Genomic DNA, 26118 nt, shown 5'->3' on the forward strand with positions numbered 1-26118 from the left:
CGTCTGGAGTTTTGTTTGTTGTTGCCGCAGCAAGCGGAGCAGGAGAAAGTAGAGGAGCGTCAAGCTAAGGCTTCATTAGGAATCTACAGCCATATCGGACCAAAAATACAAAAAACAAATATGTCTGGAGCCACAAAAAAGCCGTATATACACGACTGTCTCAGAAAATTAGAATATTGCGATAAAGTCCTTTATTTTCTGTAATGCAACTAAAAACATGAAAATGTCATACATTCTGGATTCATTACACATCAACTGAAATATTGCAAGCCTTTTATTATTTTAATATTGCTGATTATGGCACATAGCTTAAGAAAATTAAAAAATCCCATCTCAAAAAATTTGAATATTTCCTTCAACCAAGTTAAAAATAAAGATTTATAACAGCAAAACAAAATCAAACATTTGAAAATGTCAATTAATGCACTCAGTACTTGGTTGGAAATCCTTTTGCACGGATTACTGCATCAATGCAGCGTGGCATGGAGGCAATCCGCCTGTGGCATTGCTGAGGTGTTATGGATGCCCAGGATGCTTGAATAGCGGCCTTTAACTCATTTGCATTATTGGGTCTGGTGTCTTTCAGCTTCTTCTTCACAATACCCCAGAAATTCTCTATGGGGTTCAGGTCAGGGGAGTTGGCAGTCCAATCGAGGACAGTAATGCCATGGTCAATACACCAGTTACTGGTGGTTTTGTATTAGCATACTATCAAAATGAGTATGTGTCACAGGCTGAAGCAAATCTTCGTTGACAGAAATGTTAAAATGTAATATTTATTCTACACATTTTTACAACGTTAAAGATTAAAGATTAAAGTAGAAACCATTAGTAAATCAGAGGCTACTCAGAAAGTGAGATAACTCCTGGAAATTGCTGACTTAGAATGGCCAAAGGTATAGATGTGTGTGTGTCCAAATTAAAGGAAACGGCAGGCTGTCTACTTTTAATAGATGTATTACAATCTTTGGCAAGCTAGGTAATGTTTGCTGTGGTCTGGAACAACCTGGCACACAAATGCAGCCAATATTACATACAGATAATGTGTCATGAGACATGCAAAACTAAATTATAAACTTACAAAGAGGATAAAAGTAAAGGATATTAAATGAGCTCAAATATACCTACAAATGAGGCATAATGATGCGATATGTACATACAGCTAGCCTAAATAGCATGTTAGCATTGATTAGCTTGCAGACATGCACTGACCAAATATGCCTGATTAGCGCTCCAACCAATAAATAACATCAACAAAGATCACCTTTGTGCATTCACGCACAGCACACAAAGTTTGGTGGACAAAACGAGACAAAGAAGAAATGGAACATTTTACATGTAAACAAACTGTTGCGTCACAGTCCAGTTCAAGAACCGCCAAAATTAGTAGGACAAAACCAAATACTCTCATCAGTGAAGTGTACACACAAACATATTAAACAGTGGGCTTTCTAACAATTGGGAAGGTTTGTGTCATGTTTGTCCTCAAACTAAAAACATACTAAAACGCTCTCCCCGACCATCTTAGAGCACCACAGTCGGTCGACCATTTTAAGAAGGGACTAAAAACCCACCTTTTTAGCACAGCTTTTACCTAATTTATCTGCCTTCTTGTTTTTAAATGCACTGCTTGCTTATCTGTTTTTTATCAAGTGCTTTCATGCTTTTTATTTCTATTTTTATCTATGTTTCTGTTTGTGTGTCATGATTTCATTTCTATTTTATTTTTTTATTATATATTCTTACTTTCTATTTTTATTTTTATACTTTCTAGCACTTTGAGATTTTACAAATGTAACGTGCGTTACAAATGCAATTCATTATTATTTATTATTATTAAAACAAACAAAACATTTTTTTTAAAAGCTCCAGGGAGCCACTAGGGCGGCACTAGAGAGCCGAACGCCATGGGTTGCTGATCCCCGGTCTATACGTACGACGTAAAATAAGCAAAGTACGTTAATACTACATGTTATCATGAAGGTGCATGTTATTACATGACATACATACCTACAGCGTGTATAAGAACCGTTGATGGAAGTGTTTGGATGTTTTTTAGGCGCTTTATAGGCAGAATAGAGCGATTCCCATACGCTCCATTGTAAGCAAACTTTTGCTCGCATTTGTTTACCAGTTAAAAAAAATGAAAAACAAATGTTTTTCTTTTTTTCACACATAGGGATTGTGAATGACCGGCAATATTTTTTTTTTTTTAAAGTGCAGTTCCCCTTTAAATGAACGAATGCTGCTTTAATGATTGGTAGACCGACCACCCAGTGATTGTATGAACACTGACTTACCTTAAACCTGAACAATGATGGTGAAGTCACATCATGGAGGAAAGCTAAACAGAAACACAAACCACAAACAGAGCGGAAAAATGCATGCGGACCTAGGTAACAATCATGTTGTCGGACACTTCTTTTTTATTTGTAAAGTCCAAGAACAAGAAGCAGAGCAAAGAGAAGACAACGTTGATGGAGGCCGACACAAACATTGCAACACAACAACCTCGTGTTTGTGTGTATCTTGCAAACAAAACACTAATCCAATGCAAGTAAATGACTGTCATTTCCAAATTAGGCCCAGGCTAGTCAAGCACAGCTTTCCTAGTGTACAATAGCCCTGAATGGTTGTCTCCTCATCTACTGTAGTGGGGGAGAGATATTTGAAATATCCCAGTTGATGTTCAAAGACAATGGGCAGTGATGAAAACAAGCGTGCGCACCAAACAGCTGCTGTTGAAGAGATTGTTCAAAAAGGGGAGGGTTTGCGGGACACAGATTTAGAGCAGATTACAGGGCCTTTTCCTCTAGGGCCCTCATATCCCAGATTGACAATGTGGCGGATTGTGAGATCAACCTGGAGATTTTCATATGAAAAGATGTTTTCCATCAGAGATTAACAACTGTTATTATTCATTAACTTTATTCAATCCCCTCTCTCTCCCAACCATCCATCCCCTATCGCAGTGTTTTTCAACCTTTTTTGAGCCAAGGCACATTTTTTTCATTGAAAAAAATCCGGAGGCACACCACCAGCGGAAATCATTAAAAAATGAAACTCAGTAGACAATAAAAAGTTGTTCTCGCAATTGTTGGATATGACTTTAAACCATAACCAACCATGCATCACTATAGCTCTTCTCAAATTAGGTGTACTGTCATCACCTGTCACATCACGCCGTGACTTCTTTGAGTTTTTTGGTGTTTTCCTGTGCGTAGTGTTTTAGTTCTTGTCTTGCGCCCCTATTTTGGTGGCTTTTCCTGTTTTGTTGGTATTTTCCTGTTGCAGTTTCATGTCTTCCTTTGAGCACTATTCCCCGCACCTGCTTTGTTTTAGCAATCAAGACTATTTAAAATGTTGCTATAATTTTTTGTGTGGACATTGTTGATTGTCATGTCATGTATGGATGCACTTTGTGGACGCCGCCTCTGCTCCACAGTAAGTCTTTGCTGTCGTCCAGCATTCTGTTTACTTTGTAGCCAGTTCAGTTTTAGTTTCGTTCTACATAGCCATCCCTAAGCTTCAATGTTTAGGGATCAGAATCAGAATCAGAATCAGAATCAGAATCAGAATCAGAATCAGAAATACTTTATTAATCCCCGAGGGGAAATTAAGATTTTCAACACAATCCCGTTCAAGAGCAGACAAACATTACAAGGAGACAGAACAGGATCGCTGACGGGTCTGCCAACTTCCGACGCCCGTTACAAAAAAAGGTTAGAAACAGGTAAATGCTGGCGTGGCCGGGGGCGGGCCACGTCGTGCTCTACGGGGGGTGGGGGGGTGGGCTCGTGGTGGCCCGGTTGCTGGTGGGGCGGGGAGTCTCTGGGCCCCCCGGGCGGGGTGTCCCGCCTTTCTGCCCGTGTGGGGTGTGGTCTCTCGCTGGCTTGAGGTCTGGCTGTCACCTGCTGCTCTCGTGCCCTGTCCTCTGCCGGGCGCGTCTGTCTGCGGCCTGCTGCTGGCTCTTCTGGGCAGCACGGTGGGCCTGGCTATGGGGTTCCTGTCGCTGGCCGGCCTGGCTGCGTGGGGCAGGTGGTCCCTGGTTCCCTGAGCGCCACACCTGCTGTTTGTGGGTTGGGCTCTCTGGGTGGCTGGGGCCGTACTCTGGCTCCTACACACACTGGGAGACAAATATATTGTACATGCAAATACACATATACTCACATACACACCGTTATTCATACATACATACATGCATACATACATACTTATATACATACATACATACATACATACATATAAACATACCTACATACGTACATAGGTACCTACGCTCCCACATACATACACAAATACAGTACATACCTACATACTCAAAGTTTGTACATCCACACGCACATTCATGGTACAAACATACATATACACTTACTGTACATATACATTCGCTGAACAAACATTCATATACACATTCTGTATATATACAAGTACATATACATACATACACTCATGCACATAATCACGTTTCATCAAACATATATTAACGTTGTTGCCCTAGGGGAAACTGGGTAACACATGGCACACTGACAAAGCTTAACCTATTGTTACTATAACAATCTACAAGGTTGATATAGGTTGCTTCTCTTTCTTCCCCTCCATTTACTGCATTATTTTGTATCGCTAGTTATCATTACGTATATGTACTGTTGCATTTGAAGAACTGTATTGTTGATAATAAAGGTACATTATTGGTATTGTTCATTATCAATAGTGCTATTTCTATTGGTATTTGTATTGCTCCATTTGTAGTGTAATAATGCTCACTGTCATTTCTGTATTATAATTTATTTTGCTGACTTCTTCTTTGCTATCACTTTTACCATCATATTTGTACATATCATATTTGCTGATGTTGCTCTATTGTTGTTGTTGTTGTTATTCTTGTGTTTGCTGTTGTTGTTTTTGTCTCTCTATCTTATCCCCCTCTTGTCCCCACAATTTACCCCTATGTCTTCCTTTTTTTCTCTTTCGATCCCCTCCTGCTCCGGCCCGGCTGCACCAAATTATAATGTAAATACATATAATAATACATTTTAGTCAAATACAAATAAGGCAACAAGAGAAGTATCCTACACTTCTCTCTTGTAAAGTAAATCTGAACAGCCAATATGGGCATCTACATCAACTATATGATTTGCCAGGACAACAACAACAACAAAAAAACGAAACAGGTAAATGCTGGGGGGGAGACAAAAAAATTCAGTCTAAGCCTGGGCCCCTGGATAGGGGGTCCAGACTGAGGCCAAGGGGAAAAAAAACTCATAGCCATAGCACACATAAGCATGTGTGTAAGACGGAAACATCATTCTTAGGGGCACTCCATCCATCCATCCATTTTCTACCGCTTATTCCCTTCGGGGTCGCGGGGGGCACTGGAGCCTATCTCAGCTACAATCGGGCGGGAGGCGGGGTACACCCTGGACAAGTCGCCACCTCATCGCAGGGCCTTGGCACTCGCCTGTTGTTTATTTTCGGTTTAAGCATTAGATACCTGTGGAGAGGGGCGTGGTGCACGCGTTCCCTGCGGGCGGGGTGTGTGCAGGGGCCGGCCATGAAGCGGCAGACAGGTGAGTGGATATCTCAGCTGGAACGAGTTATCTAATCACCTGTTCCTTTATTAGCAGCGTCGGAGACCATGAGGGGGGGGGGGGGTGGGCTGGAGAGCACGAGAGCGACACCACGAGAGCGGTGCTGAAAAGCAGAGGCGAGGACCAAGGAGGAGCTGAAAAGCCACCAGACACGTGTGTGCAACATAATTAAAACGATTGTAACCCGCTGCAGCAGAGTGTTGTTCCCTTTCCTGTGGTCCCAGAAGAACCCGATACAGAGGTCGCTTCACAGTGGCACCCAACAAGGCGGACCACAGAGATGTCGACAACATCCCCGCTGGAGGCGCTGGGCCAAGTACAGGCCGAGGTGTCAACGGCAAGCCGGCAGCAGACACAGGTGCTGCAGGCACTGATGGACAGAGCAGAGGCGGCGGGAGGAATGTCCTCCATGAAGCGCATGGTGGAGGGGGAGGACCCCCAGACATTCCTCGATGTCTTCGAGGCCACGGCAACATCGTGCAGGTGGCCGGAGGAGGAATGGGGCGCGAAGCTGCTGCCGCTCCTGGTGGGGGAGGCGCAGCGGGCGGCGGTGAGTCTCCCGGCGACCGCCCGCATGCAGTATGCAAATTTGCGCTGCGCAATACTGGACCGGGTCGGCAGCAGCCCCGAAGACCATCGCCGGAAGTTCTGGGCCATGATGTTGGGGCCAGAGGACCGGCCCTTCGTGCTGGCGTTCCAGCTACGAGACGCAGCAACCCGTTGGCTCCAGCCCAACTCAGGTGCGGCCCCAGGTAGACAAAACAGCGGCAATCGCGGCCTGTCCACCCCCCAAGACAAAAAAAGAGGTGAGGCAGTTTTTGGGACTGGCGGGCTACTACCGCCGGTTCATTCCCCGGTTCGCGGACTTGACCGGCCCACTGACTGACCTCACCCGAAAGGGTGCTCCAGAACTGCTCCAGTGGACGGAGCAGTGCCAGCGGGGGTTTGAGAAGGTAAAAACAGCACTCTGCGAGGAGCCGGTGCTGCACATGCCTAACTTTGACATCCCTTTCTGTCTGCAGGCGGACGCGTCGGGCCGGGGGCTGGGGGCGGTGCTGTCACAGCGGGTGGGGGACGTCGACCGCCCCGTGCTGTACATCAGCCGGAAACTCTCGGACCGGGAGGCAAGGTACAGTACAGTGGAGAGGGAGTGCCTTGCCATCCGGTGGGCGGTCGGGGCCCTCCGCTACTACCTGTTGGGGCGTGCCTTCAGTCTCTGCTCGGACCACAAACCGCTCCAGTGGCTCCACCGCATGAAGGACGCCAACGCGCGGATCACCCGGTGGTATCTGGCATTACAGCCCTACAACTTCCGGGTGGTCCACAGGCCGGGTGCGCAGATGGCCGTGGCCGACTTCCTCTCTCGCCCCGCTATGGGGGGGTGTGGGGGGGAGTGGGCGCGGCCGGACGGCTGCCCGGCCTGAGTCTAGCGGTGGAGGCATGTGGAGAGGGGCGTGGTGCACGCGTTCCCTGCGGGCGGGGTGTGTGCAGGGGCCGGCCATGAAGCGGCAGACAGGTGAGTGGATATCTCAGCTGGAACGAGTTATCTAATCACCTGTTCCTTTATTAGCAGCGTCGGAGACCATGAGGGGGGGGTGTGGGCTGGAGAGCACGAGAGCGACACCACGAGAGCGGTGCTGAAAAGCAGAGGCGAGGACCAAGGAGAAGCTGAAAAGCCACCGGACACGTGTGTGCAACATAATTAAAACGATTGTAACCCGCTGCAGCAGAGTGTTGTTCCCTTTCCTGTGGTCCCAGAAGAACCCGATACAGAGGTCGCGTCACAATACCTTTTTACCTGCACCCTGCCTCCTGCTGTTGCCTGCATATTGTGATCACGACAAACCATCTACAAAGCTATTAGCTACCGGCTGCCACCTACTGGTACGGAAGAGAATAACATGGTTACTCTGCAGAGCTCTCGACAGCACAGACACTCAACAATGTCACATTATTTGCGGAATATAATTACTGGTTTGCAAAAAATAATTTTAACCCAAATAGGTGAAACTGCATAATCTCCCACGGCACACCGGGCTGTATCTCACGGCACAATAGTGTGCCGCGGCACAGTGGTTGAAAAACACTGCCCTACCGGAAAACTTTGTCCAGCCCGCCGCCGCCGCCGGTGCCGTAAGAGTGCAGGAATGAGAAAATACTGTACGAGCGCGGTATGCATGCAGAGAGCGGGAGGCATTTCTTGGCGTGAAGGCACAACACTCAGGGCCATGCTTTATCATACCATAAACAAAGGCTGGGGCTCATGCATTATTCATTGGCAATAATAGTGAGGATACATCGAGTGGATACATTAATCATACGATCATCTGGAGTTTACACTCGCTCATACTGTCGCTGTTGCTTTGTTTGTATACATGTGTTGATTATTCCTTAGATCGCTGCTGCCGGGGTTGCTCATACAATTATATGTGGGAGGATGAACATGCAAAACATGTTGTTGGCTTTATTTGGTTAGGGTTTCCATTTGTTCAATAATCTTGTTTGGATTGAAACGGAAAATCCAATGCACACCCTGTCACTGTCACTGGTGTCTATGAATGCACCGGATTTATTTTGCGAGCAAATACAACGTAAGATATATTGTTTACGAGCTCTTTGCACGGTGTTGTTTTATGCTTAGAGGAAATAAAAGCCTATAGAAACAAATATGAATACATAAGAAGCGTAAAATGAGGTTCAGCATGGCTTCTTGCTTATAAATGTCAGGGCCAAATGGGTGCCGGGCTTTTAAATGTGTTGTGCATGTGCGAGGGTGCACAATGCTTGGTGCATGCACGTGGTGGTGTGTGTTCACAGGTGATCCCGTGCCAAAAAAACGAGCCGGGATAGAAGAAGAAAAAAAAAATAAAATCCCACAGGGTGAATCAATAGATGAGGCCGGATAATGGAGGCCTGCTCGGACAGCTGTGCTCTGGCTCCCCGTGTACCTGACAGCCTGGAGGACTGACTGTGAGAGTGGATGACTGGCTGGCTAACAGGCCGGCCGAGGGACTTCACTTAGCCCACACGCCGTCACACACCTGCTAAAGGCGTAGCGCGCAACACACTGGTTAGAAAACAACACCTGATCTCGACTCGCTTGACACAGCAACGCACGAACCGAGGATGTGTCTTCAAAAGAACACGATGGTCACAGTTTTCGTGTTGCGTGAAGGACGAATGTAAATACAGTCTGTCATTATTGTACTTTCTTCTTTCAAAGTATTTCCCTTCTTAAACCAAACTTTACCAAGCACTAGCAGGTATGTAAATGATTCCCGGGCGCGGCCACCGATCAAGGGTGATGAGTCAAATGCAGTACTTTTCGATACTTTTCTAAGTAAAGGGGACCACAAAACAATTGCATTATTGGCTTTTTAAAAAAAAAAATCTTACGGTTCATTAAACATATGTTTCTTTTTGCAAGTTTGTCCTTAAATAAAATCGTGAACATACTAGACAACTTGTCTTTTTGTAGTAAGTAAGCAAACAAAGGCTCCTAATTTAGTCTGCTGACATATGCAGTAACATATTGTGTCATTTTCCATTCTATTATTTTGTCAAAATTATTAAGGACAAGTGGTAGAAAATGAATTATTGATCTACTTGTTCATTTACTGTTAATATCTGCTTACTTTCTCTTTTAAAGGCCTACTGAAATGAAATGTTCTTATTTAAACGGAGATAGCAGGTCCATTCTATGTGTCATACTTGATCATTTCGTGATTTTGCCATATTTTTGCTGAAAGGATTTAGTAGAGAACATCGACTTTAAAGTTCACAACTTTTGTTCGCTGATAAAAAAGCCTTGCCTGTACCGGAAGTAGCGTGACGTCGCAGGTTGTGGATCTCCTCACATCTGCACATTGTTTACCAGCAGCGAGAAAGCGACGATTCCCCATTAATTTGAGCGAGGATGAAAGATTTGTGGATGAGGAAAGTGAGAGTGAAGGACTAGAGGGCAATGGAAGCGATTCAGATAGGGAAGATGCTGTGAGAGGTGGGTGGGACCTGATATTCAGCTGGGAATGACTAAAACAGTAAATAAACACAAGACATATATATACTCTATTAGCCACAACACGACCAGGCTTATATTTAATATGCCACAAATTAATCCGCATAACAAACACCTCCCCCCTCCCGTCCATACAACCCACCAATACAACTCAAACACCCGCACAACACACTCAATCCCACAGCCCAAAGTACCGTTCACCTCCGTAAAATTCATACAGCACATATATTTCCCCAAAGTTACGTACGTGACATGCACATAGCGGCACGCACGTACGGGCAAGCGTTCAAATGTTTGGAAGCCAAAGCTGCGTACGTACTCACGGTAGCGCGTCTGTTATCCAACTCAAAGTCCTCCTGGTTGTGTTGCTGCAGCCAGCCGCTAATACACCGATCCCACCTACAGCTTTCTTCTTTGCTGTCTTCATTGTTCATTAAACTAATTGCAAAAGATTCACCAACAAAGATGTCCAGAATACTGTGGAATTTTGCGATGAAAACAGACGACTTAATAGCTGGCCACAATGGTGTCCCAGTATGTCCGCACAATCCGTGACGTCACGCGCAAACGTCATCATACCGAGACGTTTTCAGCAGAATATTTTGCGGGAAATTTAAAATTGCACTTTACTAATCTAACCGGGCCGTATTGGCATGTGTTGCAATGTTAAGATTTCATCATTGATATATAATCTGTCAGACTGCGTGGTCGGTAGTAGTGGGTTTCAGTAGGCCTTTAACACTTCTGTTAAAATTAGAGATGTCCGATAATATCGACCTGCCGATATTATTGGCCGATAAATGCTTTAATATGAGATATCCGAAATTATCAGTATCATTTTTTTTATTATCGGTATCGTTTTTTTTGTTTTTGTTTTTTGTTTTTTTATTAAATCAACATAAATAACACAAGATACACTTACAATTAGTGCACCAACCCAAAAAACCTCCCTCCCCCATTTACACTCATTCACACTCATTCACACAAAAGGGTTGTTTCTTCCTGTTATTAATATTCTGGTTCCTACATTATATATCAATATATATTAATACAGTCTGCAAGGGATACAGTCCGTAAGCACACATGATTGTGCGTGCTGCTGGTCCACTAATAGTACTAACCTTTAACAGTTAATTTTACTAATTTTCATTAATTACTAGTTTCTTTGGAACTGTTTTTATATTGTTTTACTTTCTTTTTTATTCAAGAAAATGTTTTTAATTTATTTATCTTATTTTATTTTTTATTTTTTTTTAAAAAGGACCTTATCTTCACCATACCTGGTTGTCGAAATTAGGCATAATAATGTGTTAATTCCAAGACTGTATACATCAGTATCGGTTAATATCGGTATCGGTTGATATCGGTATCAGTAATTAAAGATTTGGACAATATCGGAATATCGGACATCGGCAAAAAGCCATTATCGGACATGACTAGTTAAAATATAATAATCACTTATTCTTCTGTTGTTTGGATGCTTTACATTAGTTTTGGATGATACCACAAATTTGGGTATCAATCCGATACCAAGTCGTTACAGAATCATACATTGGTCATATTCAAAGTCCTCATGTGTCCAGGGACATATTTCCTGAGTTTATAAACATAATAAACTTGTTTTTAAAAACGAAAGAAGATGTTGTGATGCCAAAAAACATCAACGTCATCATAGCAGTATCGACTAGATATGCGCCTGTACTTGGTATCATTACAGTGGATGTTAGATTTTGATCCACCAATGACGTTTGTTTACATTTTGACGCCGGTGAGCTGCGGTGTGTAGTGAAGCATGTTTAGCTATTCCTCGTCCTGCAGGGATGATACTTGTAAGAAACTTACTTTATTTGTCGCCATGGAGGCGAGGATTAGTGATTTAGAAGTAGCTAAAACACTGCAGACTGCGGCTTGATGTTAGCCACTAGCTAGCTAGCTATGTCTTAAAGCACCTCTTCCGGTGGGTATTTCAGTGTTATAACTTCACCTTTATCGTTAGTTTTTAAGCCAAAATGCGTCCATTCTCCCTTTCCTGTCTACACACTGTGTCTGCTTGGAAGTATTTTGTGATTGTGCGCTACTGAACATGACGTGAGGACGACGGAGACGCGGGGGGGGTGGCGGACCGGTACTTTTCAGAGGCGGTATAGTCCCGAATATGTTTAATTCGTATCACAGTACTATACTAATACTGGTATACCGTACAACCCTACTAGCAGGTGATTTTACGGCTGGTGCTGTGGACTTCTCTAGTAATTTCTTCCTTAGTTTTTTCCTCAGTATGTCCCCTCTTAAAACTGAGCGCTAGTGAGCAATGTTGTTTTCTATGTATTCCCTATTTTCTCTGCGTCTCCTCTTATAGGACCCATAGCATTCAGATGACTTAAATTTAATTGGCAAGTTCTCTTTATGTAATCTTTGTTCCTGAAAATCAGTTTGGTTGTCATTTACCACACGTTCAATTAGTATTTGAGTAATCGGTACATAAGTAACTGGACTTGGAATGCCGCCTTTCCATTCCATTCCATACCGCCCGTTCTTGGTATGATGTCATCGACGGAACTGGGGCCCATTTCCTTGCATAGACATTGTGGATAAAGTCATGATACTTCAAAACTGAGTAAATTGGCCCTAGTGTGTGAATGTGAGTGTGAATGCTGTCTGTCTATCTGTGTTGGCCAGGGTGTACCCTGCCTTACGCCCAAATGCAACCCCGAGAGGGACAAGCGGTAGAAAATGGATGGATGGATGATATGGTTAAAAGTATGAGCCTATATAAATATGAAATAATCCACCTTTCCATCTCCTCTTCCATAGACACCATAGCCTGTGTTTCCTCATGCTCTTTCAGCATTGTGAGGAAAACATCAGTAGAAGAGGACGCACAATACAATACAAGCAGTTTACCTTCTTTTTCTGCTCTTCTTCCTCTGTTGTTCCACAGGTATTTATACATTTGAGGGATCACATTTTGCTTGAGTCTTTTCCATCCAAACTCCAAACAAAAACCCAACTTCTCCAAAGTCAAAAACATACAAATGATCGCTGCAAATTAACTCTCGCTTGTGGCGTCACATTTTGTGCGAGTCCATTTGAGTAGAGACGTCCATACTTTGCTCATATTCCCATCATTTGGAAATGTATGCAGGCTGACCCCTTCTTTAGTTGTATTGCTATAACCTTCAACAACGCATCTCGCAGCCATATTTGATAATTCTTTCAAAATTCTGTGCGGAAATAATGTGTTTGGGGATGAAAACATAAAAATACTACGCAATATTAAATTGCTTTCAGACTTATGTAGGTGATGTCAGCAGGGTGTTTGGAGCTAAAACTGGGCGTTCCAAAATGTTCTCAAACTTGTTAGAAATCAAAATCACTACTGTATCTATTTCATGGGGAATTTTACCTCTAGACATACATTTTAAGTCCAGAATTATGAGATACATGCCAATGTTTTCAGCATTAGAGGGGCCCCTTTAAAACCACCTTCTGCTTTTGATTTTAAAATCTTTATTAGATGCCTGTCTGTGCTTTTCTAAATTAAAAGATATAACTTTTAGAGTCACATGTTCATACAAACACACAACGTAACTTTTATGTAGACTGTATTTCCAACAGTTTTGTAAACATATACAGTACAGGCCAAAAGTTTGGACACACCTTCTCCTCATTCAATGCGTTTTCTTTATTTTAATGACTATTTACGTTGTAGATTGTCACTGAAGGCATCAAAACTATGAATGAACACATGTGGAGTTATGTACTTAACAAAAAAAGGTGAAATAACTGAAAACATGTTTTATATTCTAGTTTCTTCAAAATAGCCACCCTTTGCTCTGATTGCTGCTTTGCACACTCTTGGCATTCTCTCGATGAGCTCCAAGCACACCAGTGAAGTGAAAACCATTTCAGGTAACTACCTCTTGGAGCTCATCGAGAGAATGCCAAGAGTGTGCTAAAAAGTAATCAATTTTGACAAAACTAGAATGTAAAACATGTTCTCAGTTATTTCACCTTTTTTTGTTAAGTACATAACTCTACATGTGTTCATTCATAGTTTGTAATGCCTTCAGTGACAATCTACAATGTAAATAGTCATGAAAATAAAGAAAACACTTTGAATGGGAAGGTGTGTCCAAACTTTTGGCCTGTACTGTACATTAGTTAAATAATACATGACTTTACAGAGGAGCTGCAAACTGTTGAGACTCGACAACATTGTTGTTTGAAGAGAAATGCAAAAGAGAGGACAAATGGAACAAAAATAAATCATATTAAATATTCACTATTAATTTTGTTACAGGTTGTAAAAGTAGTCAGTGAAACGCCGTTTGTGTAGCTATTCATCTTAACCCGAGTGAACCGAAAGCTAATGCTAACGAGTTAACGATAAACCTGATGTGTTCGTGTTGTCAGCGTGGGATTACCACTGACCTTTATTCTTTATATATTGTTATTTACAGCTGAAATGGACCATAAGGACTCGCCTGACCCTCAAAAATTCATAATTTTGTAAACTATTGCTTTTAATTTCACTCACTTATATTGTAGTAAAAATAATTAAGACCTCCAAGTGTCTATTTTTTTACATGATCTCAATGTAAAAATGGACTGTAACACTACTTCATATGTCAGACAGATTTGTATAAACTACCCTGAACTATGAAATACGGTAGAAACACAAACTTCACACTTCTACAGGAGCCAATAACTTTGGGAACTTAAAGTTACTCAACTTTGGTGAAAGAAATAAACATTAATCTGCACGCCACATGGACACGTCAGTAATAAATTTGATTGGATGCAAATAGCTCCTCCTTCTCTATGTAAATTGTTTAAGTAAGAACACTCAAGAAAAATGGTGGTTTCAAGTTACAGTATATAAGTGTATTTTGTTATTTAAATTCCAATAAAATATTTATGAAGAAACCAGTCAAGTACTAAATTGGGAGCTGGCTTCCCTTTTTTTTTCTCCTTCACTTTCTCATGGCAAATAAATCTTGTGATTAATTTCCTTAAGTGCAGCAGTTATTGATCTATGCGGGTTTACAAGGTCACAAAATGCCCAATGAATACCAACAATCCCTGAGCCTTGATGGAAACTTTATTATATTATTTTGCTCGTATATCACAGAGCCCAATGATCTATTCTCTTACGCAGCTCCAGTCCAAATGCAGAGATTTTTTGTTTTTGTTTTTTTAACAAACAACTGTCTAAAGCAGGGGTCACCAACCTTTTTGAAACCAAGGGCTACTTCTTGGGTACTGATTAATGCGAAGGGCTACCAGTTTGATACACACTTAAATAAATTGCCAGAAATAGCCAATTTCCTCAATTTAGCTTTTACATATTCAAACTAATCTATAAAACCACTATCGATGTGCAAAATCGATATTTTCAAATTAAAATTATTTATAACTTCTTACCCACAGGGAAAATGTCAAAATTATGGAATATGACAGAGTAAGATGATTGCCGATTTTGTTGTCAGGAGCCTGAATCCACCCTGCATTTGTTTTGGTATTGTCATATTGTGTCTTTGTTTTGGGTGGAAGTTGAAAAAATGTGTTTAAGGATTGGTTTGTTTATGAAGCTTAATGTGGTTTCTGTTATTTTAGGAGAGTTCATTGACAATCATGATTTAGTCAATTTAATTATAGTACTCGGTAAAATGTTTATTTTTAAGGCCAAAAACAGATATTCACTTAATATTACTTTCTTTAAAACATTTATTCAGTATTTTATAACTTTAGAAAGTTACATGGTTGAAAACGATAATGATGCCAAAAAACATTAAAAAAAAAGATGAGAAGTCCTCAAAGGCTTATTTTGAAAGTATAATTATGTTTATAGATTATATGATATCTGTTGTTGTGTTCCCTAATTTGAGTGACCTGGACATAATCTGGACTGTACATAAATGCTTATTTTGAAAATGTAATTTTGTTTATAAATTATATGCAATCTGTTGTGTTCCCTAATTTTTTTCTGTGTACATGAATGAAGGTGTGTGTTGCTGAGTCCGACTTGGACATTATCTGGACTGGGCCTGCTTTAAAAAACCCTTTAAACAAATCTAATTTCATTGACAACCTGGTCTGTTGAAGATGAGGCCCTTTTTTAAAAAATAAAATAAAATTAGATAAATAAATAAAAAACATTTTCTTGGATAAAAAAGAAAGTAAAACAATATAAACATAATTACATAAAAAATAGTAATTAATGAAAATGTTAGTGGACCAGCAGCCTATACAATCATGTGTGCTTCAGGGACTGTGTCCCTTGCAGATGTGTTGTCTATGTTGTGTTCAGGGACTGTGTCCCTTGCAGATGTGTTGTCTATGTTGTGGGAACCACAATATTGGTAGCAGAAAGAAATAACCCCTTTTGTGTGATGGGGGAGGTTGTTTGGGTTGATGCACTGATTGAAAGTGTATCTTGTGTTTTTTCTATGTAGATTTAATTTCAAGAACAGGCCCGCGGGCGACTCATCTGGTCCTTACGGGCGACCTGGTGCCCGCGGGCACCGCGTTGGTGACCCCTGGTCTAAAGCTTTCAAACTGAATAGAGCGCATAAAGACATGGTATAATTATGTATGATTCACATCTACAGTCCAGTTTGTAGTTGTACTGTTTGCTTATTTCTTTATCACTCGTTAAGAAGTTACGCCCCTATTTCTTATCACAAATACTGCCGACAACATAGTCACTTTTTACATAGTTCTTGACCTAATAATTATGTCTACAAGTGAAATCACCCCCCCAAAATTTGGGCAGGCCTGCATCAGCCTGCTGACGTCATACACAGAAGACTGGAGGACATTTCATATTGCGTAGTATGTGTTCTGGTGGCAAGATATTTCCCAGCAGAATTCTAAGGAATTATGTCTGCTAGATTAATTGTTTTAAAAGGTTGTAACAATTCAACTAAAGAAGGGGTCAACCTGCATACATTTCCAAATGATGGTAACATGAGGAAAGTATGGACCTCTCAAGTCAAATTGACTGGCAGAAAATAGGACGGACCAAACATGTGGAGTGTAATTTACAAAGATCATTTTAATGATTCTGATTTGGAAGAAAATGGGTTTTGGTCGAAGTTTGTATAAATATATATATATATATATATATATATATATATATATATATATATATATATATATATATATATATATATATATATATATATATATATATATATATATATATATATATATATATATATATACAGTACAGGCCAACAGTTTGGACACACCTTCTCATTCAATGGATTTTCCTTATTTCCATGACTATTTACATTGTAAATTGTCACTGAAGGCATCAAAACTACTAATGAACACATGTGGAGTTATGTACTTAACAAAAAAAGTGAAATAACTGAAAACATGTAGAAAATGGATGGGATGGATGGATGTTTTATATTCTAGTTCCTTCAAAATAGCCACCCTTTGCTCTGATTACTGCTTTGCACACTCTTGGCATTCTCTCGATGAGCTTCAAGCACACCTGTGAAGTGAAAACCATTTCAGGTGACTACCTCTTGAAGCTCATCGAGAGAATGCCAAGAGTGTGCGAAAAAGTAAACAGCGCAAAGGGTGGCTATTTTGAGGAAACTAGAATAGAAAACATATCTTCAGTATTTTCAGTATTTTCATATATATATATATATATATATATTTATAAATGTACTATGTAGGTCAAAATATGCTCGGCAACTAGATTTAAACTTTGGAAAAAGTATCACTTAATATCATTTTTATAGCACTGTTTTGTTCGGGGCCCCTTTTGGGTCCCAAGAACATTTAGCCACAACACAAACATAAAGCCACAACACAACAACTTTAAGCCACAGCACAACATTTTTTAGCCACACTGCGACAACTTTCAGTCACAACACGGTTGCAAAAGCCACAGCCTAATTGTACACAGCAGGATTGCAAAAGCCACTGCAAATGAAAACACCACAACACAACAAAATAAAGCCACAACACTACAACTGTCAGCAAGAACCAGACTGCAAAAGCCACAACAGATGCAAACAACACAACAACATGGAGCCACAACACAACAAAGTTCAGCCACAACACGATTGCAAAAGCCACTACAAATGCAAATGGCACAACATTACCACATACAGCCACAACACAACAACGTTACGCCACAACACGACAACTTTTATCCACAACATGGTTGCAGAAGCCACAGCAAATGCAATCACTAAAACACAACAAAATAAAGCCACAACAGAACTGTACATCACAACATGATATGCAAAAGCAACCACAAATGCAAACGCCACAACATAAGCCACAACACAAAAATATTAAGTAAAGCTTAATGCCACAATACAACATTCAGCGACAAAAAATAAAACAAAAACAAAAGTGACAACGTAACAAAAATGAATGCTAAGGGTAAAACAACACCTACAATCTGATATAATATTACTTTTCTGCAGAACTTTGTCATAAAAATCTGCTTCCGCGTCTGCCCCGGCCGGACACCCGCATTTCAGGCTGGCTGCTCTGTAAACAAACTCCGCCCACACTGCTTTGTGCCTTGTCTGCCTGGACCTGCTGCGATGTAGCTTACCGTAATAAACCCGTATATTAGTCAAAAGCGCAGATTCCAACCATTGAAATACTGCAATTGTTCACCCACTAAAAGACAATGTGAGCTGGGATTAGACTGTCATGAGACAGGTTAGTTTTATCCTACTGATGATGTGTAGTGTGAATAATGATTGACCTACGGTCATTTGAAAACAGCACTGCACATCATTACGGCGGCTGCAGTTTAAATGTTAAAGGCCTACTGAAACCCACTACTACAGACGACGCAGTCTGATAGTTTATATATCAATGATGAAATCTTAACATTGTAACACATGCCAATACGGCCGGGTTAGATTACTAAAGTGCAATTTTAAATTTAGCGCAAAATATCCTGCTGAAAACGTATCGGTATGATGACGCCTGCGTGTGACGTCACGGATTGTAGAGGACATTTTGGGACAGCATTGTGGCCAGCTATTAAGTCGTCAGTTTTCATCGCAAAATTCCACAGTATTCTGGACATCTGTGTTGGTGAATCTTTTGCAATTTGTTCAATGAACAATGGAGACAGCAAAGAAGAAAGCTGTAGGTGGGAAGCGGTGTATTTCGGCCGGCTGCAGCAACACAAACACGTAGCCGGTGTTTCATTGTTTACATTCCCGAAAGATGACAGTCAAGCTTTACCATTGGCCTGTGGAGAACTGGGACAACAGAGACTCTTACCAGGAGGACTTTGAGTTGGATACGCAGACGCTGTACCGTGAGTGTGCAACCAGAATGTTGCCATAAGCATTTTGTTTAATTTGTATGTGTAACGCAGTACGCAGCTTTGGCTTCCAAACATTTGATCGCTTGCCCGTATGTGCGTGCCGCTATGTGCATGTCACGTACGTAACTTTGGGGACTTTGGGGAAATATATGTGCTGTATGAACTTTGGGGAGGTGAACGGTACTTTGGGCTGTGGGATTGAGTGTGTTGTGCGGGTGTTTGATTTGTATTGGCGGGTTATATGGACGGGAGGGGGGAGGTGTTTGTTATGCGGGATTAATTTGTGGCATATTAAATATAAGCCTGGTTGTGTTGTGGCTAATAGAGTATATATATGTCTTGTGTTTATTTACTGTTTTAGTCATTCCCAGCTGAATATCAGGTCCCACCCGCCTCTCACAGCATCTTCCCTATCTGAATCGCTTCCACTGCCCTCTAGTCCTTCACTCTCACTTTCCTCATCCACAAATCTTTCATCCTCGCTCAAATTAATGTGGAAATAGTCGCTTTCTCGGTCCAAATCGCTCTCGCTGCTGGTGGCCATGATTGTAAACAATGTGCAGATGTGAGGAGCTCCACAACCTGTGACGTCACGTGCATATCGTCTGCTACTTCCGGTACAGGCAAGGCTTTTTTATCAGCAACCAAAAGTTGCAAACTTTATCATCGATGTTCTCTACTAAATCCTTTCAGCAAAAATATGGCAATATCGCGAAATGATCAAGTATGACACATAGAATGGACCTGCTATCCCCGTTTAAATGAGAAAATCGCATTTCAGTAGGCCTCTAAAGGTCTGAAAAAAATATTTGGAAACATCTGGCGGGCCGGATTGAAAATCTAAGCCACGGGCCGCATTTTGTTCAGGTCTGAACTAGAATATCAACACTATTGACACTTTGATTTGAGAATCGGTATTAGAACATAAAGATTTGGAATTGCCGGTATCACTATTTCAGTATCGATCCTCACATCACTACTGTCTATGTTGGGAAATGGGCTCCAGTTCTGTAGATGGCATCCCACTAAGAGGGGCGGCATATCGAGTCTGGCGATGGAAAGCGGGCATACCAAGCACATTTAAATATCTACCGATTAGTCATATTTAATTGATGTTATTGGAAATACCTGCCGGATTCATTTTCAGGAGCAAAAAATAGGTTTGTGAAATTTCAGTCATCTGGACGCTACGGATCCTTTAAGCTTTGTATTATTTTAATGAGACCTAAGTAGTCCGACTAGTGACAGTGCATAATTTATTCAGGATATTTACAATACATTTGTGTGACGTTAAGAGAGAGAGAGGAAAGAAAGACATGGGACACCACATCTGATGACAACATGATCCTCAGAAGGGTGCTGATACTCAACACTGGGGCACTGTCCAAACAGGTCAACAATGCTGCATGGGTTACATTAGACCCACTGTGTACAATATATGCAAGCGTGCGCACAGTGCTGTTGCATTTGCACCACTGAACCATGTCACTGAGGCGATCGATAGACTCCGACATCTGCTTAGTGATGGCATGCAGAAAGTGTGTGCATGGGAGTATTGTCCTCTGGAGTCATGTAACACTGCACTGCCTTTGTAATAGAGTAGGAGAGTTCCTGTCATTATTTATTCATGGCAACATCCAAGATACATTCAAGCCCAGGTGTCAAAAACTCCAATATTAAATGTCACAGTCCTTGCATGTACTTTCTTGTACATTCAGGAGTGTATAATACAGAAAACATGAAGGATGAAGGTGCTTTTTTTGAGGTTAGTAGCTTTCATTTAAAACTAAACCAATTTAGGTCAAAATATGCTAGGCAAAGAAGTGCATGTATGATGAGAAATAAATTATTTAGTATGTACGGTTTTGTGTAAAAAAAAAAGAGAAAAGAAATCCCTTCCTTGTTATTGCAGCAACTAGATTTAAACTTTGGAAGAAGTATCACTTTATATGATTTTTATAGCACTGGGTTCTTCGAGCCCCCTTTTGGGTCCCAAGAATTATAAATGTAAGTTTTTTTATACAAACCTGTATGGTAAAATAATGCATCAATATATATATATATATATATATATATATATATATATATATATATATATATATATATATATATATATATATATATATATATATATATATATATATATATATATATATATATATATTATTATTATTATTATTATTATTATTATTATTATTATTATTATATATATATTTTTAAATAACTAACATATACAAGGCTCTACAAAACCCAGCAAGCAAACATTCTAAGATCAACACTTAACAATTTTTTATACACTGTTTTTTTGAAAAAAACAAGCTGAGTTCAACTTGTCTCTACTTTTTTAGTACTTATTTTAAATATTTAATTCAATTTTATTTGCTTTTCCGGTTATTCTTTTTTTTGTTTTTTTGTTTTTAACCCTGTGAGATATTTTCTATGTATTTCATTTTTTTATTTTTATTTATATATGTGTGCGTGTGTGTGTGTGTGTGTAAAATAGTGGGTATGGAAAGTATTCAGACCCTTCTAAAATGTTCACTCTTTGTTTCATTGCAACCATTTGCTAAAATGCAAAATGTTCATTTTATTTCTCATTAATGTACACTCAGCACCCCATCTTGACAGAAAATACAGAAATGTTGGCATTTTTGCAAATGTATTAAAACAGAATAACTGAAATATCACATGGTCATAAGTATTCAGACCGTCTTGGGAAATATGCAAGACGTTTTTCACACCTGGATTTGGAGATCCTCTGCCATTATTTCATGTAGATCCTCTCCAGTTCTGTCAGGTTGTATGGTGAATGTTGGTGGACAGCCATTTTAGGTCTCTTCAGAGATGCTTAATTGGGTTTTAGGTCAGGGCTCTGGCTGGACCAGTCAAGAATGGTCACAGAGTTGTTCTGAAGTCACTCCTTTGTTATTTTAGCTGTGTGCATAGGGTCATTGTCTTGTTGGAATGTGAACCTTCGGCCCAGTCAAGGTCCTGAGCACTCTGGAAGAGATTTTCTTCCAGGATATCTCTGTACTTTACCGCATTCATCTTTCCTTCAAATGCAACCGGTCGTCGTGTCCCTGCAGCTGAAAAACACCCCCATAGCATGATGCTGCCACCACCATGTTTCACAGTTGGGATTGTATTGGGCAGATGAGTGTCTGTTTTTTCTCCACACATACCGCTTAGAATTAACGCCAAAAAGTTCAGTCTTGGTCTCATCAGACCAGAGAATCGTATTTCTCATAGTCTGGGAGTCCTTCATGCGTTTTATGCTTTTGTACGTCTTGCACTGAGGAGAGGCTTCCGTCGGGCCACTCTACCATAAATCCTCGGCTGGTGGAGGTTTGCAGTGATAGTTGACTTTGTGGAACTTTCTCCCATCTCTCTAATCAGCCACAGTGATATTTGGGTTCTTCTTTAACTCTCTCACCAAGGCTCTTCTCCCACGATTACTCAGTTTGGCAGGACGGCCAGGTCTACGAAGAGTTGCGGTCATCCCAAACTTCTTCCATTTAAGGATTATGGAGGCCACTGTGCTCTCGGGAACTTTGAGTGCTGCAGAAATTATTTCTTAACCTTGGCCAGATCTGTGCCTTGCCACAATTCTATCTCTGAGCTCCTTGGGCAGTTCCTTCAACCTCATGATTCTCATTTGCTCTGACACGGTGAGCTATGAGGTCTTAAATAAACAGGTGTGAGCCTTTCCTAATCAAGTCTAATCGGTTCAATTAAACACAGCTGGACTCCAATGAAGGAGCAGAACCATCTCAAGGAGGATCAGAAGAAATGGACAGCATGTGAGTTACATATGAGTGTCACCAAAGGGTCTGAATGACCATGTGATATTTCATGGTCATCTATATATATATATATATATATATATATATATATATATATATATATATATATATATATATATATATAAACCCACCTTTTTAGCACAGCTTTTATCTAATTTCTCCGCCTTCTTGTTTTTAAATGCACTGCTTGCTTATCTGTTTTTTATCCAGTGCTTTCATGCTTTTATTTCTATTTTTATCTATGTTTCTGTTGTGTGTCATGATTTCATTTATATTTAAATTTTTTTATTATATATTCTTACATTCTATTTTTTTATTTTTATACTACGTAGCAGTTTGAGATTTTAACAAATGTAAAGTGCGTTACAAATGCAATTCATTATTATTATTATTTATTATTATATATATTTATTTATGTATGCATGTATGTATGTATATGTATTTATATGTATATATGAGTATATATATACTGTTTATATATGTGTGTGTGTGTGCGTGTGTGTGTGTGTGTGTGTGTGTGTGTGTGTGTGTGTGTGTGTGTGTGTGTGTGTGTGTGTGTGTGTGTGTGTGTGTGTGTGTGTGTGTGTGTGTGTGTGTGTGTGTGTGTGTGTGTGTGTGTGTGTGTGTGTGTGTACATATTTAAAAGATTAATAACAATTTTATAATTTTGATTAGGGAGGAAAATGATATGAAAAATATTTCAGCTTTCAAAGTTTAGTGTCATTATTTTAGTAATGGCACATTGTAAAATATAACTGTGCTAATGTGTGCATTAACATATTTGTGCAATTTTCTATTTTTTGAAAGTTTTCTATTTAATTTTTTTTTTTCATTTAGATACTCATTCCTTATTAACTCTTTGCTTTGTGAATTCGATATTATCAACAAATCACGCAATCATAGGTGGATTAATGACCGGGCCTACCGGGCCCAGGCCCAGGGGGCCAGAGGCCCCAAGGGGCCAGGCCAACTTGGCCCCGCGGCCGCGACCCAAGCAAAACTACTTTTGCAAAAATAATAATCTTAAGCCCCAAGGGGCCAGGCCAACTTGGCCCCGCGGCCATGATCCATAGAGGGTAAGAGGCCCCAAGGGGCCAGGTCAACTTGGCCCCGCGGCCGCGACCCACAGAGGGCCAGAGGCCCCAAGGGGCCAGGCCAACATGGCCCCGCGGCCATGATCCATAGACGGTCAGAGGCCCCAAGGGGCCAGGCCAACTTGGCCCCGCGGCCACGATCCATAGAGGGTCAGAGGCCCCAGGGGGCCAGGTCAACTTGGCCCCGCGGCCACGATCCATAGACGGTCAGAGGCCCCAAGGGGCCAGGCCAACTTGGCCCCGCGGCCACGACCCACAGAAGGCCAGAGGCCCCAAAGGGCCAGGTCAACTTGGCCCCGCGGCCGCGACCCACAGAGGGCCTGAGGTCCTAAGGGGTCAGGCCAACTTGGCCCCGCGGCCATGATCCATAGAGGGCCAGAGGCCCCGAGGGGTCAGGCCAACTTGGCCCCGATCCATAGAGGGTCAGAGGCCCCAAGGGGCCAGGCCAACTTGGCCCCGCGGCCACGACCCACAGAGGCCCCAAGGGGCCAGGCAAAATTGGCCCCGCGGCCATGATCCACAGAGGGCCAGAGGCTCTCAATCATTATTATCAAAGCTAATTCTCAAATTGGATGGATCACACAACCTCACTCACATATTCTTTATCAATTATTAAAGGTTGTTTGTGAATTTTGATCACAGAACTTAATGCAAATATTCTTGATTGATTGACAAAGCTCATTCTCAAATTTTGATTACACAACCTTACTCTGACAAATTATCATTATCAAAAAGCTCTATCTCGAATTTGGATCACAGAATCTCACTCAAGTATTCTTAGCTGTGCCCCTCCCCCATCAAGTCTTTCATAAACCGGTCTGTTCTTTTAGAATCTCCTCATTTGGTATTTTGAACTCGTGAGAGACTGCTCAAAATTTGGTTTCCTTTCCCTCAGTTCAGACTCAGAGATAATTTGAAATCATTCAACAAGAAGTTTAACGCGCGCACACACACACACACACACACTTGAGTTGAGCATTACTTGGAAATTCTTATATTTTCCATTTTGCTGTTATTATCAGCATCTTCCCATTTTGTCCTTTTCTTTCGAGAAAGTTTACAGTCTGACATTTGTCACTGCTGTCAGTTAATAACTTTTTGGTCTTTGACCCATTTTGTCATTTTCTCGATTCGATCGTCACTGACCACTCTCTCCTGTCTGGCAGACATCGTTGCTGCCATCATAGCTAGCAAGCTGCCTGCAGCGGGTCATCCCTATGTTCCCCGTCCCTATGTTACCCGGGTCCTATGTTCCCCTCTACCGGGGAACTAAGGACCCTTTTTAAAAAAAAGGGTTCTATGTTCCCCGCTGCGGGGAACGTACAACACTTTTTCCAGAAAAGGGTTCTATGTTCCCCGCTGCTTCCAATGCGCGACTAAGTAAGACGCACGCAGACACGCATGACAGAGACGCGTTTAAGTTGTCGAAGGAAGGAAGTTCGCGTTTGAGTTGCTCTATCTGCTGCCGCACGCCCTGTGACATGTTAGGTTTAGGGATGGTTTTGGTCAGGGCACAATTTCGCCAAAAAAGTGCTCCACAACGCCCTGTGACAGGTTAGGTTTAGGGATAGTTTTGGTCAGGGCACAATTTCGCCAAAAAAAAGTGCTCCACAACGCCCTGTGACAGGTTAGGTTTAGGGATGGTTTTGGTCAGGGCACAATTTCGCAATTTCGCCAGATACAATGCAGGGAACATAGGACCCTTTTTTAGAAAAAGGGTCCTAAGTTCCCCGGTCGCATACAAAGACCCAGGAACAACCGGGGAACATAGGACCCGGGGAACATAGGACCCGGGGAACATAGGCACGCTCCCGCCTGCAGATAGCAACATTTTGGTGTCCTTTGGGAAAATATTTAGAAAGAAGACAAAAGTACACACAGTTGTACAACTATTATCTTTATGATCTTTTTTTTGTTAGTTTCTCTGTTACTGTGTGTGGCCAATTAAGCGACTTTTGGCCATACCTGGCTGGTGACATTTAGCGACTTTCTGGTTGATGTTAAGATTAATAATAGCAACAGTTCTCTTCATCTTAATGCAATTTATTGTGTCTGTCTCTCCACATTTTGCCATTAGGTACTTTGAGCTCTTGTTGGTCAGTCACTCTAAGGTACATTGTTGCTGCCATCATAGCTAGCAAGCTGCCTGCAGATAGCGACATTTTGGTGTCCTTTGAGAAATATTAAGAAAGAAGACAAAAGTACAAGACATTGTACGATTACTATCTTTTTAAAATTATTTGTTTCACTGTGTGATTGACCGACTTTGCCGCTAGATTTCGCGTCT

Source organism: Entelurus aequoreus, linkage group LG03 (genome assembly GCF_033978785.1).
Source record: "Entelurus aequoreus isolate RoL-2023_Sb linkage group LG03, RoL_Eaeq_v1.1, whole genome shotgun sequence".
NCBI classification, from domain to species: Eukaryota; Metazoa; Chordata; class Actinopteri; order Syngnathiformes; family Syngnathidae; genus Entelurus; species Entelurus aequoreus.